Below are 6,607 nucleotides of genomic sequence, written 5' to 3'. Positions count from 1 at the left end.
GGGTACCGTGTCCTAAAATCCACCAGAGTCTGGATTTCTTCCCTCTGTGGGTCCGATGTCTCCGCGGGCCCACAATGTCTATATCCACTCTGTAGGAAGGTTGTTCGATGATCGGGAGGGGCTGTAGGGGAGCTCTTTGTTTGCCCCCACTCTTGCCCATCCGCTGGCACGTCTCACAGGATTTGCAGTAGTCCGTCACGTTCTGGGCAATCCTGGGCCAAGAGAAGTTCGCCTGCAGCCGGTGGTGCGTCCGCTCCCTGCCCATGCAACCGGCACAAGCTTAATCACGAACTGAGGAAAGCAATTGTTGCCTGAATTTTCGAGGTACTAAGAGCTGGCGAGAGGGCTCCCAGGTCTTGGCCAGGTTCTTCGGTATCCACGACCGATAAAGGAGTCCCTTGTCCCAGACCACCTGTTCCCTCTTTTCTGGGGTGAACTCCGTCTCCGACTCCTGAGCCCTCTGCCGGAGTTCCTCCAAGCTGGGGTCCGCCAGAACCTCCTGCGTGAACTCCTCCTGCCCCGCTAAGCAATCAGCAGGGAGCTCAGGTGTTCCTGTAAGTAGTGCACCTCCACCCTCAGGGGCGTCCTCCAACTTCTCCCCAAGAGTCTGTTTCCTCTGCCACTGACTGGCCAGACTCCTCCCCGGGACTGTCACTTAACCCCACCTCCAGGTCGCTGGTTTCCTCAATGGCCAGGGGCTGCTTGCAGTCAGAGGGAGTCAGAGTCTCTCCTTCCTCCCCCTCTGCCTCTGTAGCCAATTGGGTGACCAGGCCCTGGGACGTTTTCACTCCTCCCGCCTTAGCCTTTCCGCTCTGTTCACAGGTCACCACATTAACACGGTAGGGCTCTGGCTCTAGCTCTAGGAGGTGGCCCTCCTCCCTGGGCAGGTATTCTAGCTCCATAATATCACGTCCCGCCAGGATGGGGACAGGAGCCCCTTCCAGCACACTCGCGTCTATGCACAGCCCACAGCCTCTCCACTCGATGTAGGGACGTGTTACAGGTACCTCAAATGGTGGGCACCCCACCCCTTGAATGGTAAGGGTCCTCCCCAGGATTATAGCTGCAGGTGACACAAGGCTGGCATTGATTAATGACACACTGGACCCTGTGTCCAGCTCCCCAACACGGTTCTCCCCGTTGGGGAGAAAATGCCATTTCCCAGTTGGTCTAATAAAAGGTATCATTTTGAAACCAAGAGTTCTAGTTTTTGGTATGTCTTTATGTCTCAGACAAACAGGACTACCAAGTACACCTTTAAACGTAAAAGATTTTTTTTGCCCATTTCATCCAAGGGTTACGTGGTGTTAAACAGATGAGCTGAACAGATGTGCCATAAGCTGACAATGGCAGCGAGCTGAGATTTGCTAATTTACAGATGCCAAAAGAATGGACACGTTGTTTAAAAAAACAAAACAAACAGCTTTCACGCTTTGCAGAACCTGCCTTCTTCCCCCTCATCGCCACCTTCTTCGACGTAATCGTCATCATCATCTTCATCCTTCAAGATACAGAACATTAAGAGATTTTTTAAAAACTACCGTATGCTTAGGTTGTAATGACATGTGCTTTGCAGAAGATTAAAACAGCACTTTGAGGTTTAAAGATCATGTTTAATTTGTTTTTATTACTAGACATTTGTACAGACCAGAGTCCCAATTTACTGTATTACACTTATCAGGTTAGCAAAGATGTACAAAACCAAGGCTGGAGTCTTTTATTAGAGTCTTTTTCTGCTGTTACTTCTGATCTACCAATAATGATTATGCCAACTAGCTGTGAAAATGTCTCAAGAAGAGTGTTACAAAATTCAGTGGCCCACAACAGCAACAGCTGAGAAGAACCCTTTTTGTCGGTAACGGAAGTCAAACAAGAAGGGAGAAAAAAGAGTTTATACATCCAGAGCTGTTTTGTTTCGAAACAAAACAAAAGTTGCTTTATAAATGGGGTAACTGGACAAATTTAGGCCACTTGGCTTGGCTACATGAAATCCTAGAAATGTTACACACATACACCGAGATCTCCAGTAGTATAAGTGCAATAGCAGGAACTGAGGACAAACTAAAGCTTTTTTTGCATATAGGTAAATATCTTTGCAAATATATTATCTGCCAAATGAAATGCTTTACAACATCTGGTAAAAGTTGAAAGGCATTTAGCAATTCATTCTGGAATTTCATCTTTAACCGACATGTAAATTTAGGATGTGCTTTTGCTGGATTTATTCAAGTTCAGGTTTAGCTGGTGTATAATTATGCTGATTCCAGTCCTCATTTTCCCTTTCCAAAATATACTGAAATTGTTAAGACGGGACTTTCTGAACCGTGTGCGCTTAATGTTGGCTACTGCCTACTCCCCAGCAACAACAAATGAAAGGAGTCCTTCCTCTGTTACCAAGCTGTGTTGTGGTAACATTAGGAGTACTTTAGTTCCCAATTTCTTTAGCCCATGCTGCAGTTCTTCACCTCCTGGCAGCCGCCGTACACAGAAGCCACTAAGTATATTGAGGTTTCTACCAATATTGCCACCCCCACCAATCAAGTGTTCATTCATTTTCTCAAAGAATTACTGCCAAGTTCTTACTCAGATCCTCAAATGAGATTTCGTTTTTAGCTTTGGAAGGGGGTTTTTCTCCTCAAAATCTGACCTGGTGACCTGGTAGATAACAACACTAATTCTTCAAGGCAGCGCAGTAATGAACCTTGAAGCATTTCACTGAGCAAGACAATGCAGAATACCAAAGAGAAGTGGCTCTCCTACTGCAACGCACTTTTTTGATAGTAAAAGGTCTCTCTCTAAAGTAGCCTATGGCTCACATCTGATAGTGGATTTACACGGTTCTGCTTACAGAAGTTTAAATTATTACACATGTATAATCAGACAGTGTCAAGGAAATCCTAAGTCTTACAGTAGAAAAGGGAAAGTCCTACCTGGATCTCCTCCTTCATCATCAGGTATAAAAGACCAACTTCTTCCTCCTCTTCACCCTCCCCCAAATCTGAACCCGCATCATCTTCATCTTCTTCGTATTCTCCTGGTGGACCAGCTTCATCTTCATCTTCTTCATCCTCCTCATCCCCTTCTGAAAGGCAGGTAATTAATTCCTTACAGCTTCACTTAAACCTCAAAGGCTCGTTTGTAAACTCATCTTAAGTAAGCTTCTAAAAACCGAATGAGCTACAGAATCAAATATGAAAATGACGGGTCCAAAAAAAAGCAAAAGCTTTTTGTATCAGCAATAAAACGACTGCTTTTATATAGTTATGTCTCAGTAAAAAGATTTGTACTCATGTTTTCCTACGTGCAACTCTCCTTTAACTGTGCACAGCACCCATGACTACACTGTTTGCAAGCGCATTCCCCCCGCCCTCATTACTCAACAGAAGCAGTATTTGATACTGGCCTACACTTCAAAAATGTAGCTGATTTGTGCTCCAGCAGTTGCACAGTCACTCTAGTTCCAATTTTATATTTAGATACCGACTGAATGGCATAACTCATGACTGCATGTTTAGAGACGTTACCTTCATCATCCTCGTCTTCCGAGTCAGGGGCCTCGTTATCTTCCTGATCAAACCCATCTAGGTAGGCGATCTGTTGAAGCAGCTCAAAAACGCTTTCCCTGTAATCCTCCAGGTTTGTGACATCACAGTTGAACAAGTCCAGGCTCTTCAAGTTTTTGAGATTTTGCTGAAAATGAATGAAAAATGACTCACTGAGATGAAATAACTATTTGGTACCTCCAAGTACTGGACTGTTGCCTCCTAAATGTCATTGATTTTACTACGTATACCTACTACCTTCTCTTCTCCTTTGCTGTTCCCCATTGTCCAGAGTTCATTTAAGAAGTCTTGGTGCTGACAGTCAAAGTTCCTTCCCCATAAGACCAGAGATCCCACCTCTCCCTCTACACTTGCTTTTGAAATAGCTGTGACCCAGGTTACTTCCCATTAAGATGCATGTCTTTGTTTCTGGAAGCCCCATATGATCCTATAAATCACCCAGGGCTCTCCCATTCTCTGGGGTCAGCACAGCCAACTGTCCCAGCACCAATCCTACCATGCCTGGTGGAGAGACAGCTTTCCATGGCCTGAATGGGGCAGCTATGGGATGTGCTGATAGAGGCAATCCTGCTTAGGGAGTAGGAGATCTGGGTTTTGTAGCCCATTATAATCATTAGCTGTTTGAGGTGTTCTTTTCAATACTTCAGTGATACTAAGAAATTGCGGTTTTGGGGGCCATGTATAAGAGACACCACTTTCAGAGGGTAGTTTTGGCACTTAAACAAGTATGCAACAAGTATAATTAACTTAAATAGAAACAATTTTATCTCTGTGACAACTCGAACCAGTGAGATGCAAGGCAGACTATCATTACCAAGTTTCTAAAACACTTGTTTAGCCTGTGTTTAGTAATAAGAACAGCAAAATTAATCATAAAGATTAGCACCTTGCTTCCAAAAACTTAATTAAAAATTTGTGAACTGTTTTTACTAGGCCACAAACCACTTGTTAAAAATGGTCTTGTGGATACCTTTCATTTACTAACCAAGCAGTTTCACCTCTTTTTCTGCAGAAATCGGTTGTTATTAAAGAAATCACGGTGTCTTTTAATGCGTTTTAACCACTGAAAACAAATACGGGGGAATACAGAACTATCGCTGACAGACCACAAGTTTGAATACATCTCCTCCTGTAAACCCCACAGCTGACACAAAATTGATTACTACAGTGTCTTTACAAGTCTGTCTCTAATGAACCATCGGATGATGCATTTATTGCAATAGGAGTAATCAATACTGGCCTAAGTGGGATACAGAAATTCAGAGAAAAGAAGATTCAAATGTTGCCAGAACTGGCAACAAAAAGCTACCCAAGGTTTGGGAAATAGTGAGAGTTTTACTTTTTGCATACTGTTCAGTTCTGTTGAATGTCACGCGAAAGCCATCTTGTTTATTATCTTTTTGTGTTTTATTGATTTCCTATTTCAACTGTGTTTGTTGTACTTATCCCTTCTACTTGCAATGACCTTCTATCGTCAGGCACTTACAAACTTTACATTTGCATTCAATGATAAAATTATTGTTATTTTTCTTTTATAATGCTAGAAAGATTCTGACTTCTTTAACACACTGCAATCTTCTAAGAATCTGACTTTGTACTTACAAGGGCTTGCACAGTGCTGAGATCTTTGATTTTGTTGCCACTTAGATTTAGAGGTGTGAGATTTGGACATCTTCCTGCCAGGACCTCTAGGCCTCCCGAAATGACGTTGTCGCTCAATTCCAGCTACAGCACACAAAAGTTGGATAATTAGATGGTTGGTTTGATTGCTATCAAAATCAAGAGCCTGTATTTTATTGAAAGAACAAATGCATCACAAGACTATTGACTTCCTGTACAGCCCGTAAAACCTCAGATTACTTGCATAAAATGAAATCTGGTTAAAAACATAGCAACCCATGTTGATCACATGTACGTCTCTTTAGAGCCTAACATTTATTTCAGAAGCTCTTCACACCTGCACTTGATAGTGATAATTCATTAACTAGTTTCATACTTGGGTGCCTACAGACACTCAAGCACGTTCTACTGTAAGTCGGCAAGTGATCTCACCGATCCCAACTGTTCAGTTAGCATACTTAGTATGATGCAAACTTAAAATATTTCCAGGCTTTATTTTTTACACGGGGATGTGAAACATAGCATTGGATCTTCGTACAGGCTTTAGGTCAACAGACTAGGTTGAAACTGGTTCCTTACAGGTAACGAACAATGATTTCAGTGTTCCCAGCACTTCACCTAATGCGACTGCTCCCGACCCCCTCTCTTTACAACAGACTGGGATGGCCATCGTTAACAGTTTTCAAGTGATGCTTTTTCAGTACTTTGGCTCATTAATGTTTGAAACCAGCTTTAATTACATTCAGGGTCTTAAAGACTTAATTCTTAAGTTTTCAATGTTTAGTAAAACATTTCAATGAGATGCAAACGTGACTGTGACTATGGAAATACGCAAGTAGTTTAACTGTTGCTGTGTTTCAAGGTATACAACTTTGGCAGGAGAGAACCGATGGGTTTTTGTCTGAAGATGCATACCTTTCGGAGCTTACTCAAGGTGGGGAGCTTGGCCAGGGATGTCAGCTCTACGTTGGCCACGCTGAGAAACTCCAGCTCTTTAAAGGAGTCATTCAGACCTTCAATTTCGCCATTGCTGGATCAGCAGTTATCAAGCACTAACTCTGTCACCTTGAAACAAAACAGAACGTCACTTATTACTTTAATAGGGACCCTCAACCAAGCAAGCAATTCGGGTCAAACCAGCAGCCTGACGACAGGCTTTACTTCTCATCTGGGACGACCTGAACTTGAGCTGTCTGAACTCATCGACCATATCAACCTTGAGAGGAAGTAAACAGAGTATGAAGCACCATCACAGAGAACCAGAAGATAAAAACTTAATTTATTTCTGTTAACATGCTGGCTTCAGAAAGCACAACCACCAAGACAGAGTTCACAATCGCAGTCCTTTACAGGGCCGGACAAAAACCCATGGTCCTGGTTCTGATGAAAGCCGGAACAGATGCATCAGAAGAAGCAAGGAGCCA

At 43.0% G+C, this 6,607-nt stretch overlaps 1 pseudogene; it reads right to left on the bottom strand.

Moving 5' to 3' along the window:
* Positions 1 to 1,201: 1,201 nt before the first annotated feature.
* Positions 1,202 to 6,314, bottom strand: LOC132243711 (acidic leucine-rich nuclear phosphoprotein 32 family member E-like; annotated as a pseudogene).
* Between the last annotated feature and the right edge of the window lie 293 nt (positions 6,315 to 6,607).

This window comes from Alligator mississippiensis, chromosome 11 (assembly GCF_030867095.1).
Source record: "Alligator mississippiensis isolate rAllMis1 chromosome 11, rAllMis1, whole genome shotgun sequence".
Lineage (NCBI taxonomy): Eukaryota > Metazoa > Chordata > Crocodylia > Alligatoridae > Alligator > Alligator mississippiensis.
This window is presented reverse-complemented; position numbering and strand designations above follow the sequence as displayed.